This window comes from Nothoprocta perdicaria, unplaced genomic scaffold, assembly GCF_003342845.1.
Source record: "Nothoprocta perdicaria isolate Ctin4 unplaced genomic scaffold, notPer1 scaffold_11, whole genome shotgun sequence".
In the NCBI taxonomy this organism is placed as follows: domain Eukaryota; kingdom Metazoa; phylum Chordata; class Aves; order Tinamiformes; family Tinamidae; genus Nothoprocta; species Nothoprocta perdicaria.
The window spans coordinates 852,713-871,095 of record NW_020454205.1 but is presented as its reverse complement, the minus strand read 5'-3'; the positions used below and the strand labels follow the sequence as shown (position 1 = coordinate 871,095).

General features: G+C 42.3%; 1 protein-coding gene across 6 annotated transcripts in view; it reads left to right on the top strand.

The window, feature by feature from the left end:
• The first annotated feature begins 3,906 nt into the window (after positions 1-3,906).
• MYO1B (myosin IB) overlaps positions 3,907-18,383 on the top strand; it is an 86,547-nt gene continuing 72,070 nt past the window's right edge. For all 6 annotated transcript variants that reach the window (XM_026047562.1, XM_026047549.1, XM_026047533.1 and 3 more), the window contains exon 1: positions 3,907-4,058. The gene's annotated coding sequence lies outside the window, so the exon portion shown is untranslated. The remainder of the gene's footprint in view (positions 4,059-18,383) is intronic.

The window sequence follows — 18,383 nt, the reverse complement described above, 5'->3', positions numbered from 1 at the left end:
GCTTGGACGCAGCCCTGTGCCACGTGCTCTAGGTGACCCTGCGTGAGCAGGGGGCTTGGACTAGATGATCTCTGAGGTCCCTTCCAACCTTAAGCATTCTATGATTCTATGATAGCAGCATGCACCTGTGAGGTGTTTGGGCTCGTGCTGTGCATGGGCATGCGCCAAGGCTCCCCTCACCAGAGCCCCGAGCCCAAGTTGGGCTGGGAATGTCGGGCACAGCAAGCTATTAAATGCATCTGGGCACAAGTGGCACTCTGAGACCTAGACTTTCAGATGTAGGATCCTGATGGTTAAATTGTCTTTGCCATGTTTTTTAAGCATATTTATTTATTTAACCAAATGGCTCCCTAAATTTATTGGGAAAAAAAAAATGGAGCAATGTCTAAGTCTTTTGGAGGTGGGGTAGGAGGAGGAAATGCATCCCAAATGTGTGGTGAAGTGCTCCCAGAATACTTTCCATTTACAAACAAAAAGCTAAGCAAAGCTTCTCGATGTTTCCGTAGCCCTTATTTTTCCAGCGTTGTTTTTGTTCAGTTTGTTCCATGCCTAGGAGTGCACACCTGGCTTTGCAAAGTTTCTCTTTGTCTCCAGCTTTGTGTTGTGCGGCCCGCAGCGTGGTGGTGTGTGACCATGCAGAGACTGAGAAATGCTGCTCCTCTCGCCTCCCCAGTGCAGGTAATCTGCACCACTAGCCTTATCTTCTGTCAAAAGGAAACCACTGAGTTCTGTGAACTCTCGAGAACTGAGCAATAGGTCTTCACTTAAACTGCTGCTAATGTCTTTTGTGGTATTTTTCTACTTTTGTTTTACAAGCTTTCTTTGGTTTGGTTGCTTGGTTACTGTTCTGGCACTTGTACTACTAAGGGAATATGATTAAGCTCAGTCTGAAACAACGTGATGTGTTCAAAGCACTGCTAGATGCATGGCATTAAACCTCGCCCAAAAGGTAGGATATTATTGAAAGTTTTATTTCAAGGCCTATTTTGTAACTTCTTTCCATCAAGCTCTAAACAGTGCTAGTTGTTCTGGGGGGCTGGCTGGCCTGCCTGTATTTACCCCTTCTGATAGAAGAGGCTGCTCATGCTGCTTGCTTTATTTAGGCAGGTACTTGTGAGCTGCAGGCTGGTGCAGCCAACCTGGGCAGTAACCTTTGCCTGGAGCAGGTGGGAGTATAAGTAATACACATGCAAGTATAGCCATTTGTTTCTTACTATTGATATTTAACAATAAGAATTAGCAATATATGCAAATGTAAATAGTTCAACCAATCAAAAGAATTATGTGCAGGCAGACTTGATTCCTGGTGTCAAACTTCGCATACTTTTGAAGCTGGATCTGAATTTTCTGTCCTTGGCATGTTGTCAGTGTTATGTAAATGATACCATATATTATGCCTCTTCAAAAGTACGCTGAGCAGACTACACAGTAACTAAGTATTTTTTCAACAATTCAGACATTTATTTGATTGAGGCAGGAATTAATTCGTTTATTGGTTGGCAGATCTGCTGAAAACAAATGTCTTTATTACGTGCATAATTTGTGTGTCAAACAGAGGACCTTAATTCTGAGTAAATCTAGGGATCTGTGCTCTTTGTGCCATGTCCATTAACATCAAGAGGAGAAAGGACTGCAAAAGGGAATTCCCAAACTCAGCAGAATGTAACTAGGAGACAGCAAAGCCAACTACTGTCTCTATTTTTCCCCCTGTGTGATTATTCTAAAGAGACACAGGTTTTGATAGATTCAATCGGTTTCTCAAAATGGTGAAATGGTGAAATACCGATATGCAAGTTATGTGGTGACTTGGAGGTGGCTGCATTTGAATTGCACAGATGCACTTGTTTTCACGTAATTATATTGCCTAAGTTCATCAAATTAAAGTTTGTTTTCCATGTGCCTTTCCTTGCCGAGAGCTAATGTTGTGCTAGGGTGTGTGTAACTAACAAGAAAGTTAGAAAGAGATATCCTGAATAAATTACCAAAATTAAAAGGCCTGGATTGCCACTTRGTGAGATCTTGTTGAGAAAGAATGTACATAAAATTAGGCTCTACCTCATATCGCAGAACGATAAAGTCTTTATCTTAAATAGCTTTATTTCTGATCAAGAGCGTTGCTCCCATAGCTACAATTACTGGTCCCACCATCAGCTTGACTTCCCAGGCTATTAGCTGTGTGCATCATAGACAACATCTTAAAACCCAAGCCAACATACCAGATAATTACAAGGTATGTATAATCTCTATTTATTTGTTACTAGAACCAGTAACTACTTCATTGACTAGGCATTTTTATTATCATAAACTTTCTCTTTACATCTGAGATGCATGAAATAGTAGAGGAGCAAAGTTTATATTCTATCTATACCAGCCTGTTATKTCTTTTATTGTCATTCATGTTTGTGTGTGAGTTTGTACATTGTTCATGCAAAAAAGAAGTATTAAATTAATATATAATGAGCATTTTTACAATAAAGAGAAGTGCCTCTTGCAATCATTTCCTCCTATCCAGGATCTAATGACTATAGCCAAATCTCCTATTTAGGACTGTTACTACAGATTTAAATCCCACTTTTGTTGCTTAGATCAGTCCTTGGATATTAGAGTAGAATAGTCCCACTAGAACTATAAGAGCTAAAATGAGCATTAAAACAGTTTTTTTTTTCTCATCCATAACTTTATTAATCTTTCTTGTGAAATTTAAAAAATTCTGTTRTTTTCCAGCTTCTTCTCCATTGACCTTCTTTGCGTCTTTGGAATATATGTTCAATACAGGAGCTCACAGAGTCATGAACAGATGTCTATGTACACTCATTTTATAAAATTAAATACTTTCATGACTAAACAGGGTGTGACATAAATCTCTTTGGTCATATTATGAGCAAGAGTTGCCTGTAGAAACATTGGTCAAACAGGGGTTTTTTTTTTTTTTTTGATTGTTTATTTTTTCCTTTTAATAAGGGAAAGAATGATGCAAGTGCAAATTGTTGCAATCTTGAAATACTGTAGGTGTAGTTTCAGTGGGAGAATAATGCAGTGAAGGTTAATGTCTCTGATAGCTCATCCTGGTGTTTATCTGAAAGTGGTAAAATTCCATTTCAAAGTACAGGCGTCGACTTGCCACTGTATTGCTCAATTATCATCAAAGCAATGTTTAATTTAAAGGTAATATTATGAAAAGCAAAGACTTATTTTTCAGAGCTTTCAAGCTATGCTTTCCCTCTCACCTATAAATGATGTCCGAGCTGCTCTAGGTTGTGTTGGTGTAAAACAAGAGAAAGCTTGTCAGGATTTTGAGGCTAGCAACATATTTAAACAGTAAAACTTGTAGCTTTTTGGCTTTGAGACATCTGGAATTTCATTATCTATCTTTATGCTGTTCCTGCACACGAGTTATTCAGCCTGATAGACTGACAAAGCAAAACTGTAATTACCTTTCAGTGCTGGACCTGAATGTATGTGCCTTTTTATGAGAAGGCAGTCTCATTTGCAGTAAAATCACATTTCCTTCCAAATCTGTGCGGTGAAATGATGATACGCATTTCTAAATGAGGGAAGAACTTAGCCCTGTGCTGTTGGTATGTATAAGACAATTTTTTCCATAGAGAACTTAAAGTTAGCAAACCTCAAATATACAGCACTGTATTTATATTTCTTGGTGATAAACTTTCTGTTGTTGGATGTGGAAGTGCTAGACTTGCTGAATATTTATGTGAAACCTGCTAATTTATAAGTAAAAATGTGCTATATTATCCATATAATGGTTTCAGCAATCTGCATTGTTTATTTCTCATGGGTATATTTTGGTTATAGACACTTTTGAAAGCCAATGAAAAAATTGCATGGGTAGGTTTGAAAAGACTACAGCAGTTCCTGTTAATTTTATCTTATGAACATCTATTGCAGAGCGAATTGCCCCAGATAGATACAAAAGTTTCTGGAAACCTGTTGTGGAATGGGCACAGCACATCTCAACAGGAAAGGTGGTGTGAATACATCATGACTTTGGTATTTGATGCTCTGGGCAAAGACTGCAAGACCAGGAAAAACGATCACCCGTAAGTAATACCTGCACTTAGTCACCAAGCCTGGTAATGTCTGCAGAGGCACATACCACTGTTTACATTTATGTATTTTGCAAATAATTGAGCAAGGCAATGAATGCACTAGTTTCAGTCAGAGATTTTCAGTTGCAGCTGAAGCTCTGAAGACCAAACTTACTGCAACCTTAGCTGAGGTTGAATTTCAGATTTTTTTTAATGCTATCAAGCAAAAATAGCTGAAGACAAGTGAGCTTGGTTAAAAAAAATTGCCACCTGTATTCTTGACTAAAATATTCAGCTCAAATCTCTGAGGATTAGGGCTGCCGAAGGTGCTGAGCTCTGCAGACGCCTGTGGTGGTGGTTCCTGAGCTCCCTTGCAGGCAAAGCTATCTCTCCACAGCGTGACTCGTCTTTCAGCTGAGCAGTGTGACCTGTAGACACAACGATGATCTAGTGCGGCAAACGCTACGCCAAGCCCAGTGGCCTGAGTCGAGAGAGTTCAGTTCAGTTCAAGTAGGTCCCATTGCCTCCAATAGCTCCAAGACAAATTTGCCAATTCCTGGTAGTGCTTGTGCTCAGCCTTGCTGTCTCTATTACCAAGTTCAGCGCTGGCAGATCTTCTGTGTTCCCACCTGTCCCCTCCCTTCGCTCACAGAACAGCCCAAAGCTTGYAGGCCAGATGCATGGCAGGGCTAGAGGCTCCTGTCAGCTTTACTTGTCCCTTGAAGTGGTGTCATCTCTGATGACAGTCCTCTGCAGTTCAGGATTCGTAGAGAGATCTCTTCGGGAAAGCTAGCCTCAGCTAGAAAAATGTTTGCCTACTASTTTTGCCATGGCTCTAATATTTATTTAGATTCTTATTCTGTATTGAAACAAGAGGGCATCTTGTCTTTTTCTACCAAAAAAAAAAAAAAGGTGATTGAATATCTGACTTTCCATTTGTTAATAATTCTTCTTATGACAGCTGTTGCTGTGGAAATACTATTACGGTTGAGCAGAAAAGTAAATGAGTGAGTTTACAGACCAGAGATGTATGCTCTGAGTGTTCTGCTATTTAAAARAAAAATGTTATTTTAGTTAAGCTTCCTGATCAATTTTAGAAGGAAAATATACTGTGATCTGTGATTAAACCACTGTAAAATTAGGATAAGAAATTGAATTAGTCTATAAGCCAAGGGAAAACTCAGACTGCCATGTGTGTTGCAGTATGCTAAATGCAAGGGATAGTGTGAGCAGAAAAATGTGTTCTAATGGATTTTGAGCTATTATCATGTTTCTTGCAGAGAGGCTTGAAGTGTGAATCAACTCACCACTTAATTTCCTTTTTCTAAGGAAGGAGATAAGATTGTGCCAGCTTAAAAAAAAAAACTTCAATCAGTTCATCCCAAAAGTGACTACATAGAAATAAGACTCCTACTGCCCAACTGTGTAGAACACTCTAGAAATGCTGGAATTGCTTGCACATGAGAAAGCATGTGTGTAGTGTGTGTGTTCCTGCTGAAACTTCCCTCAGCTTTCTGCTGTCTAAATTCCTGTGCAGACCTAGGAGAAGCTGCACGTGTGTATTCAGAGTTARGGGAACTTACAATCAAGAAATACTCTTGCTGATTTATGCCACTGCAGTTTTTGATCAAGATGCATTACATCTCATCAAGGCCATAAGGCTTTTTGATTCATAATTGGATAAATACAGAATTCACAAGGATTATTACTTGCTTTTCATGATGCCTTGAATGTTTGACAGCCTGTCTTTTGTTGCCATGGTGTATAGGACCTTAGGGTGCTTTTGAAATCTGGCCATTAGTGGCTTGAATTTGATTTTTTTTGGCTCACCTTGAAAACCAGGTTTCCTTTGTTTTCAAGTGGTGTAAAGATAGCGATATTTGGTCCACTAGTAATATGTGGTAAAGATATAAGATGTAGATGTAAAAAGAAGTAAGATGTAGAYGTAAGACTAGTAAAAGTAACATTTAGTGAAAAATGTAACTTGTTTGGTTTTGTAAGAGTACGTATTTTAAGTCATTTTGCAAAATTAAAAAAAAAACTCTGAAGGAAATTGAGCTTAATTGGTTTGGCTGTGTTGAGGATGGAGTGATTTGTGAGTAATAACATTTGGGACATGTTTGATGAATTGTAAGTCAGATGTAGTTATAACACAGGTGTAGGTGACCCTGTTGGGACACCGCTGATGTGTTTTCTTCTAGTGAGTGAGACACCTAAACRGAGTCCCCTTTTAAGGACTGCATAGCACCAAAGGGTGCTGGAGGTGCAGGCACATATTCTCACAGCCCGTCCTTGGTAATGCTTCTGCAATGATACACTGGGGCACTAATTTATGCAACTTGCCAGCAGGTGACAAAAATTCTCCAACAGTTCTCAACTGCACGGAAGCAAATGTTCTTGGGATAGGTTGGAGCCAGCTATTTAATCAGGTGCAACATGAGGTTTTGACACGATTTACTGCCTGCCAGTAGCTTGCGCTGCGGCTGCGTTTGTCCTTCTGTATGTAATGTGTAATAGCTTTAAGCTGTCCTTGGACAAGGCTCTATTGTAAACATGCTGTCTGGCTTAACTAGGATATCCTGTAAAAATATGTTAATAAAAACGGAAACTGAAATCACTGTGAAGAATCCCATTCCTACCATTTCTGCTTCCCAAATTACTTCTACTCGGGCTCTTAACTCTCGCTGTGCTGATGCTTTACTGATGCCTGCTAGTTTTAAGTTCTGGTTCCAAAACTGATAAATCATCACATTCCAATTCAACTAGAGAGGACTGGGTGAATTCTTTTCTGCCTGGATTTGTACACTGCAGAAATTACCACTGAAATAAAGCTTATTTTCACAAAGTCAAGTAACTTCATTAGCACTATTTAATTTAATTACCCTTGATAAAGCCCTAGCTTAGCCAGTCTGTGGAGTGAGTGACTTGTGAGGTAGCACTTGAAAAATGCTTTAAGAATGAGACAACTGGTATTTGGATTTAGAGTTTTCAGTGAGTTCATCATAGCCTGGAGTTAATAGGCTTTGCTATTGTATCTTGACCTTATAAGGAATATAATTTTTAGAAAGACATTCTGAAAGGKGTAATCAGACATCATTCATTGAGGGCAAAATCTACTCGATTATCTGTCTTGGAGAAATGCAGAAAATGCAAGTTCTTGCAGAATTTGGTATCATTCCTTTAAACTGAGATGTGCACTGACAGGTTTAGACATGCAGACTTTATTGAGGCAGATGCCAAAAGACACACACTGMCTCTTCTCAAGGAAATCACTGAATTTTGTAGGCAGGAAATCAATACCCCTTAAGGCCTTTATATCGATAATGGTCAATGTTGGTTGTCGTTGGTGCCTGCCAACAGCAAAATTGGTCCAAGACATAGAGCTGTAGATGCCTCTTGAGACCAAGATGTATTGATGCCTATTGATAGGGGTGATATCAGTAAGTGTTGATAGCTATGGAAATCAACTAGCATCGATGCCTCTTGACATTGGCAGATATCGATGTCAATATTTGCCAATGCCTCCTGACAGCAAAATCAGACGTGACTGATGCCTCTTCACATCGAGATCTGTCAAAGCCTATTGAGAGGGATTTAACAATCCCCCTAGATATCGTTCCTTACCAATAGATAATTGACAGTGGGAACTGGTAATCATGAAGGCTTCTTGATATGGAGAACGGTCTGTATTGATAGTCGTGGATGCCTAYGAGAGAAAAACTGGTCTTTGATCAAAATCTACTGATGCCACTTGAGAAYGCAGTTATTGAAACTTATTGAAAAAGAGTAATGCCGCTCAGAGTTGGGATGTATCAATGTCAATACATTTGATGCCAACAATAGCAAAATCAGGTTGAGACCAAAAGGTATCAATGATGCTTGCGATTAAGAAGTACCAATACCTATTGATTGGTAYTGATAGGCAGGGGTGAGATGTTTAGGAGAATCTCAAGGGAGACGCTATCCACAGGAAAGGACCTCATCTTTCCCTGTCCTTGCTGGAGAGCTGTTCTTGTGCTATCAAGACCTGACTCTGCAAAGAGGAGTCCCGAAGTGATGTTCCGAAGAGATTCTGGTTCATCCCTGTATTCTGATGGCCCAGCTCTGAAGCTCTGCAAAGTACAAATTCTCTGGAATATCCATGCAGGAACTTTAGCAGCATCTCTCAGGCAGTTCTAGAGGAAAGACATGCATGATTCCCCAGTTTGAACTCCCTTCTGTTCTTTTTACAAAAGAAAAACAAACAAACAAACAAAAGCTTGTGACATCCTTCCTTTTGTTAACTAATACACAGATGGAATGAATCCATGCATCCCAATCTTCTTATGAAGGATTTGGATTGTCCCCCTAGAGGGGAACAGGAGGACAATTTTTTTTTTTACTCTTTTTTGAATGCAGCTGTTAAAGGCCTGAACATGAGCTTGGATGAACTGTGAATTGATGCAGCAGATCTCCATGGTTCTCATCACAAATGCAAATTTCAGATTTCTGCAGGAAGAGTGTTCCTCAGTGTCCTTATTTCAGTTATTCTGGTTATGCTAATCTTTCACATGCTTCTAAAAGTGGTCTGCACAGTAAGTCATCAGATAGTAATACGATTTAATAATTGAAGAGTGAACCTTGGAAGACTTGAATGAGAAGAACAGATTCTCCAAATAGATGCATTTCCAGCCCACAGTTGATTCAAATCTTAAACAAAACAAAACAAAACAAAACAAAAAGACTAGTGTTTTTTATGTGACCAAAGACAGCCTGAAAAGTTGTTATTCTTGCTTGATACCTTAATTATAAGTGTATGTTGAATTTGATCTGGAAAGTTCATGTCTCTTAATGCACCAGGACTTGCTCTGGTGATTGTGAACTTTAAAGATTCAGTGCAGTTTGGAGAATGTTTTTGAGCATCGGAGAGAAATACTGGGGAGGCAAACGTAAGTTTACAAACAAACCTCTTGATGTGCAAACATGGGTTTCATCTTACACGTTTTTTTCTCATTTGCATTAATTTAAATCTCTTGTGATAAACTTGAACTTATGAGTGGATTCTAGGCATTYGCAACACAAAGGAAATTGCTGGGTGAAGGAAGCAAAGTTAGGCATCTGAGGCACTGTGTTCACTACCTAAAAAAAGATATGTCTTTGTAGTGGTTTATCCCAATGAMTTATTTCACTTTAAGACAGCAAACTGAATTTAGTTACCGGGCTTTAAGATCTCAGTGGAGGCAAAGTACAGGTACTTTCTTCATCTAACAACTTGAGCCAGATATAATGTTTGTCTGTGACAGAGGAGAGAGAGATGTAATGTTGATACTGATCTCAAATGCTCATGCTGAGGTAAAAGCTATTTGTGACTTCCCTCTGCAAAGATCTTATGAAACAGCAGATAAACTGGTTGTCCTACTGTGAAACACGGGTTTCTGATGATGAAGACAGTTGCGGAGAGGAAGGGATTTCTAATCAGATAGGCCTCGTGAGGTAAAAGGCAGCATTACCAGCGAGTTCAGTTTAGCAGATTTTCCATATTCTTGTTTTTATGAGCAACCGTTCAGCTCCAGCAACTCAGAGATATTTTGGATAACTTTGGATAAGTCCACAAGGTGCTTTGTCCCTTAAGAATAAAGAGTAATTTTGAGATGGTAGAGAACTAGAAGCAACTGAATTCTTCAAACAGCCTGAAAGTAATAAAGGTGGGAGCATCGGGTGCCTTCTGTATAGATTACATACATATAGATCTACTGGTTCACTTGGAAGGAAATCTTCCAAAAGAGTTGTGGTGGGAAATGCCATCCTTAAGCCTACAGCAGTGTTTGACTTCTGAAGTCTGACTCTATTTATTTTGATTCTCATGAGGAGCACCAGTTCCACGGGCTGTAGAAGAACCTATTCAGCAAAGGGGGCTGCTGTTCGGTGGGAAGGGAGGAGGAATCCACTGTAAGTTAACTGTAAGTTAGTGTGCACRCTGTTCCATTTGCTGGGTGTTCTGCGTTTATTTTCCTTTTTTTTTAGCAGCTTGATTCAAAGCACAATAGAAACTAATTCTTACAATGTGACCGTCTGTGACAACAATGAGGGCAGTCATTTAACACTGCATGTAAATGAGCGCTGATAGCTCATAGGGGGGAGAATAAGAACAAATTATCAGTTTTTAATATGTGAAACTGTCACCCTCTCCCACCACTCTTTTGTTTTAGTTCTTCTGCTCTTGTCTGCACTAGCTTATGTGTGGGTTGCACAACATATTTCTAACAAGGTGAAGCTGCGTGTTTCCTCACCCATATAAGAGGTGATGAACTKGGGCCTTCAGAATTGCTGTTCGCCACCTCAAATGTGCTAGTCACAATAGCCATGTCTTGCAGAACATTTTGCCCAAACTTGTCTCCAAGTGTTTCATTGACATAGCTCAAATTCAGCATTCCTATTCCTCCGTAGGCCAGGGAGACTAGGGAAGCTTCAGGCTTAACATATAATGCAGTATTTAAGCTGCATGCCAGTATCCAGTGAAAGCATCATGGAGTAATGAAAGGATTTTAATGGATTTCTGTGTTCGTGATTCATAGTGGAACCATGAATCACTAGAGATAGCCTGATTAGCCAGCTTTCAGACTAAGCACTGGTAGTCTATATTATTAAGTATAGTCATTCGCTGTATATGAAAAATTACTTGGTTAACATGAAAGAAAATGAAAATAATCAATTAAGGATGAATGGTGTTATCATTTTCCCAATTATGTTTCTGTACCAAGGAAGATGCATGGTAATGCTATTCAGCATCAGTCTGGCAATTGGAAAATTAGGTCGTAAAATGAAGTCTTTGTTTCCAAGCCAGTGTGTCATCTTATCCTGTCTCTGAAAACCCAAAGCCATTTTATGATGTGATTTTTAGATGCTTATGAGCCCTCCTTTTACATTCACTTCTAATTTAATAGTAGTGATAACCTAAGCTATATTTGCCTGTGAATACATTCAGTAGTAAATATCACAGTAAGACAAGCATTTGCCTATTTAGATTTTAGGTGAAAAAAAAAAAAGTTTAGATCTACCTGTGACTGTGTTAAAGGGATTACTGTGGGGAGTGTCTGGAAACCATGCTACTTAGCACGGTTTGAAATAGGATTGTAAAAACCAACTGGGGTGTACAATAGTGGACCATGAGCTACCCTGAGTGACGGCACAGTTTGGAGTATCTCTAGGTTAGATGCGTAACACTAAGAGCAGGGTTGAGTCTGCAGGCAACACTTGGAGGTGTTTCAGTAAAGCAATTCAGAACATCCTTGCTCTAAAATAACTTAATTCAGTGTATCTATTTATTCTTTTAACAAACATAGCAGAGATTGTGGGAAGCTTCTTCTGCTGTTCATCTGAGGAGTTTGGGACTCATGCTGTAGGTTGGGTAAGGAGGGTTTCTCATATCGTGTGTCTATATATACCGCCTATGTCTTACCCTGTAGAGTCACTTGCACGACTGTAGAGGTGCTCTGGTCTCAGTTATCCTGAGCCCCTCACCAAGTTAACAAGGCTGGAGCTTGGAAAGGTAGCGACTCCTCTGACGTCCGTGCCATAAATTTACTGCAGCATTGGGATGGCAGCAATATCTCCTAATTTAGAGCATGGGAGGAGTAAGCCGCTATGTCAGCATATGGATCATTGCCACCCATGACAAAAGCGGTGCTTGTGGCTCCTGGCTCACTTTCTTTCTTTTCTTTCAGTGCTGAAGAGCCGAATATCTCCCTTTCTGATAATGCTGCTTGTCTTTGTTCCAGCATTGGCAAGTGGCCTTAATCGGGCTAAATTTCATACTTTTCCTTGAAAGCCCTCTGCGCTGCTGGAGGGAGACATGAGGAGCATTTAATACAGATGGAATYGGGCACAGTGCTCCATCACAGAGACAATAGCTCTGTTCAAATTGGGCTGTTAAGTCACTGGCAAMCAGGAGCGTTGTTTCCAAAGAGCAGAATGAACAGACACGGCTGGCCTCTGTTAGCAAGGAGTCAGGCTGGGCAGAAGCTCCTTCCTCCCTGCTGAAAACGGAGCAGCCACAGAGAAGCACAYGTGGTCCATGATGCTCCAGACACTTTGCACGTGGTTGTAATCGCTGCCCGGAGCAATGATGCCATCAAAACCTCTCACAGGCTCCAGCGGCCGAGGCGACGCGTGTGTTTGGGCACAGCTTGCCCTTGGCTTTGCAGTTCTGCGTGACACATCACGAGACTTGCCACAGACACTTACCTGGTGGAAATYAAGAGCTACAGAAATACAAGCTTTAATATGGGGTATTACTGGCAATTGACTGTTTTAGGGCACGGGAGAGAACTGTCATTTAATTACCACTGTGTGTAATCTTTTCAATTTTCCTGATTTATTTTCAAAACAGAGAAAATGCTGTTTCCTCCCTCTCCCGACTGTTTGACATTTTGATCGTTAGAATATATATATATATAAAATATATATAATAATATATATATAATATATATAATATATATATAGAATATATATATATTCTAGTTATATACATATATTCTATATATATATTATATATATTATATATATATTATTATATATATATAATATATATAATATATATATAATAATATATAATATAATATATAATTATATATATATATATATTCTAGTTATATATATATATATTCTAGTTTTATATATATATATATATATTCTAGATATAAATATAAATATAAATATAAATATAAATATAAATATAAATATAAATATAAATATAAATATAAATATAAATATATATATATATGTATAACTTTTTTAGCCCGGCAGGATCCCCTCTCAGTGTCAGCTTCAATTGCACTGGAACAAGCTGTGATTTAACTGGCTTGAAATTTTCAAGCCTGTAGCAATATGCCTGGCTACTGTGGTGCTCCCGTCCTGCCAAAGCAGGAAACACCCCAGGCTATTCACACACACAGGAAACAGGCCAGGCGCTCCGCTTCCGAATTTGTCAGGTGTCAAACCTTGAAAGGGGATGCACACAATCCAGGGCTGGTCTGGAGTGCCGGCTCACAGACCCAGCCACCCACACGTGTTCCTTCCTCACACGGAAAASAGTGTCTGGAAGCCCCGGATTTAACAAACAGAACAAACAAGAGCAAAAAAGGCCTTAGCAGTGGGGAAGGAAGAATGGGCCCTGTACAAGGATGTTGCTGTGGCGAATATTGCGCCTTGCAGCTGCTGTTTGCAGCTGTGTGGAGGATCTTGCCTTGTAACTTCATATTCTTGCCTTTAAGTTACATTATACAGCGTAACATATTTGTCTGCTCAGGAAAYGGGTGGCTTGGCATCTTGTGGGGCTGCAGGGTAATCCCCTCTTTTAGAAGAAGGCACACTGAAGAAAGAGAACCTCATATAACTCTGCTCTGTAAAAACTATATTTGACTTGTTTCCCATGGAAATCAAAATAAGCTACCGTAGATTAGTGCTCTTTTGTCTATAGTAAACTGGTTAGCAAAGAAAGGAGAGAAAAGGGGGATACGTGGCTGAAGACTCCTTAATGCAACAAATGAAGAGGCATGAGCACACAGGCAACATTTCTCTCTCTCTGTCACACTTTTTTTCATTATTATTATTATATGAAAAATGTGAAGTCTCATGCCAGTGATTAGCATTATTTTGTTGTTTCGCATAGCAAAACTACAGGTGTACGTGCTCTCCCAAGTTAAAAGTTATAAGCTGTTTCGTACTGAAATGGGAGTGTTTTTGCCTCAGAATATCATSGTAAAGGGAGCACCTGCAGTGAAGACTAAAGCATCGTGTTAGTTCATGCAAACAGTCCTTTCTAAATCAGTACAGGGCAGAATCCTGAGGCTCATTGCAGAARGGTCTGCAAAAGAGCTCAGCTGTGCCACGACTACCCCCCTGGCAGCATCCAGAGTTGTTTCGGGTAGTCCAGAGACTTCCACCCAGCAGCTCCCCTTGCTCTGCCTGGTAAATGTGATCCAGCCTTGGAAGGTCGCTGGCTCTGTGCTTCYCTTTTCCTCGCTCTCTTTCTACTGAAACTGCTGTGGATCTGACAGGGAAGGATCACTCGAACACTTCCTCAGCTGCATTGGCAGCTGATGAGGCCCGGCAAGCAGTGTGGCCCAAGGGAGAAGCTTGGTGGGATACTCCGGTGTTCCTGTGTTTGGATTCCAGCTCAAGGTGGCTTTCTCCCCATCTAAGGTCCATTACATCTGGCTCACAGAGGMCTGAGCTTTGTTGCTGCAGGACGGTGAGAAACTGTTGGTATTTTGTACCCTYGTCTATGGACACCTCTCTTGGTAGTTTTTCTTCAAAACCCTCAGACACATCTGCAGTATCACGGAAAAAAAAAGTTTGATAATAAGAGATGCTGGATAAGCCAGAGCAGTAAGGAAGGTGTGCAGCCTTGGAGGGGTCAGAGGAAAGCCCTGGAGCAACATGCTGTGTTTTAATGTGTCCCTGGCATGAGAATTTGGACTTACCCCACAGYGCACGGAGCAGACCAGGCAGGGAGTACTTGCAAAGTCTAGTTCTAGTGGGTAYGAGTAATAATTATGCAGGGCTATTTCGATTTCACATGAGATATTTTGGTATATGACCTGAGTCACTTTATAGGAAAAATGATTACTCAGGTTTATACAAAAAAACTACTGTGGARAAACTTAATATTGGTAGAAAATCTCATGYTTTTTTTTTTTTTTTTAAAGCCATTGGCAATTACAAATGCCATTATATTAAGTTAATTAAAGTCCGTCAGCTTTTTGCATCAGAATATTGCAACTGTACACTACTGGAATAGTCAAGAAGTAATAAACTATTCAAAGAATGAACTTAATGCATTTCTAGTTATCTGATTTATCTGATTTAGTTATTTGATAGGTAAATTTACCTCATAAAAGAGGTGAAGAGGGCATTTTTCAATACTCTCCCGAAGGGCTTGKTTTCCAAACTGGTGTGATGTTTAGCTTCTGTTTTTAAACATGGCTTTTAATTTGAAATTCTCCACTCCCAGCATATATAAGGAAGAGCCAAAACCATAGCTACTGTTAGCACATCCATTTCTATTTGCATTTTTCCTGCTGGCATAAAGATTCAGCCCTTTTCTTTCCTTCCTGGCTTTTATTTAGAGAACCAAAGCCACAAGACACAAGTTTTCTAGAGCAAGGATGTCCTTTTCTGTTTTCCTGTAGCGTTCCAGGACAGTTTGCTTTGGTTGCTGGGTTTACAAGGGCAGTGCAATAGTCAGCAAAGGCAGATGAGACAGAATTGCATCAAACCCCGACCATTTTGCTGTCCAAAGTCCAAACCTCAAGTTCAGCTGCTCGGGATAGGCCGAGTGCTTCCTTTGGCCAGACCAAAGCTTAGCCGCTGGAATCCAGCAGCTCAAGGGGCTGAGGACGCAAGCTCAGCTGCCGGGCCATGTCCCCGTGTGCACCGAGCTGCTCATTAACACCATCATGGGCAGAAGTGGCTCTTCCCGAGCTCTCCAGCTGTGCCGGGAGGTGAGCAGCAGCAGAGGAACGAGGACTGAGAGCTGCTCTTCTTTCCCGGACATGCTGCRTTTCCCCATGCCCTCCGGGATCCCTGAACGGTGCCTTGCAGGAAAGGTGCCTAATTCTGTACAGTGCCCATTGATTTCTCTGAGCCTGCTCACATGTCTCACGTGGAACGCGYTTTCTGCTCTTTAAACAAGAAAAATGCAAATTAATGTCTTTTACAGGAGATCCTTATTCAGCAGATTGCTTACAGCCTCAGTCCTGTCTGTGGGCAGCGGCAGCGCCTGGACTCGCGCCACTCATTTTTCTCCCGACAGTGAAAATCTTTCATTATAGCCTACGTAGTTATGCTTTAAGTCTACCAGCTTTGTCTACAGAAGAAGAATGCTGCTTCCTGGCAGCTTTTCCAGCCGGCAGGAATGCTGCCGCACCCCAGCCACCAGCCCAGGTTCTTGCCTGCTGGCACTGGGCTTCCCCTCTGGACATGGGCAGGAGAACCAGGCATGGGGAGGAGAGCCGGGCCCTCGGTCTGGGGGCACCTGCAGCAGCGCCCTTGAGGCTGGACCCGCCGAGGCTGCGACCTGGCCAAGCTGCGGCTAAGGTTTCCCTCCCTCTCCCTTTCAGGTCTCTTCTTTCAGCAAATTTAAGGGCACTGAGCGTAATTTCTGCCTTTCTCTGAGCATAGTATCTGCCCTTATGCAGATACTTCAGAGCTCACAGAAAAATTACATAGATATAACAGCAGTTTCCTTGCTATTTTCTCATCCTCTCAGTTGTGCTCTTAAAGGAATCATTGCAGGCACCATAGGGTCATGCACAAGCCCTTTGCTTGTCGTATTAAAGCAGTAAATCAGTTTCGTTCATGATTGCACGTATTCTCTGTGGAAGCTGATGGGCAATTCAGTCCAAAGTGAACTGAGCGTCTGCAGCTACTTCAGATGCAGTGTGGCCCAGCGATGGCTTCAATTAATATTAGTTCAGGGCTGCCTGTTCAGTACATGTCTGTTAGAATTATTCCTAACCATGTGCATGAAGAGACACCCTTACAAGTRCGGTAATGGCATCCCCCGAAATGCAAACTCACTGCATGTGGGTTCTGCTCTTCTTCAGTGTATGTCCTTGCCTGTCTAACCGCGTTCGGGAACCAGGAGCCACAGGGTCTGGTTGAGGGACAAAAAGGATTTTAGAGCATGTATTTCCAGGGCTCAGAGCCCAGTTCTTCTGTCTCAGGAAGCATAATGTGTGACTGGTATTTAAACATAAACTAGATTTATGCACCTGACTGTACTGTAAGCAGGTCATGGTCTTTTAACAGTTGTAGAGATTTTTTAGTTAACCACTGTTGGAGATAAGGATGGCTTATTACTCACCAAAATAATCCTGTGCACCTTAATGGATGCCTACGGAATGACAAAGAGGATGTTTTGTAGGAAATGCAGACTATTGTCATGCATGAATGAGGCGGATGATTGGTGACATCCAACAGGGAGCAGCATGTGCGTACAACCAAGACCCTTGAATGGACACAGGTGCTTTTTAGGCGTTTGCCCTTTCCTTGGTGCAAAGATGAATCACAGAACCATAGAACTGCTAAGGTTGGAATTAAGGTTGGAAAGGAGATCATCCAGTCCAGCCCTCTGCACACACAGGGTCACCTAGAGCACGGGGCACAGGCAGCGTCCAAGTGGGTTTGAGAGATCTCCAGAGAAGGAGGCTCCACAGCCTCTCTGGGCTCTGGCACCCTCAGTGACAAGAACTGTTTCCTCAAGTTCCTGTGGAACTTTTGGTGCCTCAGCTTGTGGCCGTTTCCTCTAGTCCTGTCACTGGCCACCACTGAAAAGAGGCCGGCCTCCTCTTCCTCGCTGCCTCCCTTGAGGTGTCTATAGACACTGATGAGGTCCCCCCTCAGCCTTCTCCTCCTCAGGCTGARCAGGCCCAGCTCTCAGCCTCTCCTCACAGGGCAGATGTTCCAGGCCCCTCATCATCCTCATAAGGAAGAGACAGAAAAGACGACAGCTTTACAGTAGTAACGCAGTTTACAGTAGACGGCAGTTTTACACAGCACAATGGCTGCAGAGAGCGGCTCGCTCACAAGCGCTCAGCAAGGGCTCTAGGTGTTCCTCTAAGCTGCACTGTGACGGGCAGGTTAACTGTGGGCTCCTGGTGAAGCCTGTCGGGGCTTTGTTGCCCACGGCCGCCCTGGCCKCTGCTGGGGCAGGACGGCCCTCGTGCGCAGCGGTGCTGTGTGGAGCGCTGCTCCCCGAGGGAAGGGTGCTCACGGGGTGCCMTCGTCACGAGCTGCGCGTGGGGTGGCATCGCCACAGCGCGGGCRCGTTATCAGTCTGCAGAAAGCCGCGCTTTTGAAGAGTTCGCCGTGCTGTAATCAAGCGGAGAACAAAGAATTTGCCGCTTCCCTCCATGAAAACACACGCAATCTGCAGGGAGCAGTTAACACAGGACGCGTAGCGGGAACGCCGGTGCTGGCAACATCTGTGTGGCATGCGCAGCCGCGTCCGTCAGAGCCGGGCTGCCTTTCCCAGGCTCTCTTGGAAGAGGCAATTGTCCTTATGAGCCCCAGAGAGGTGCGCGCTTCGCCGTGGCTCGCGGGAAGGCAGGATGATGAGGAGCAGACCTTGCAGCCGGGCTCGGGGCCGCCCCTGGAGGCGCCTGCTCCTCCGCGCTGCGTTTCCTTCCCGCGCTCGCCCGGCTCGCAGCGGCGCCTCGCTCCGTGTCCGCCCCGTCCCCGCGGCGCTGCGGGGCCGGGGCCGGCGCTGCGGGGCCGGGGCCGCCGCGGGATGCGGCTTGGCCGGGGATTTGGCCGCCGCGGCCGGTTTGTTTTTGGTTTCCGGAATGATGCATT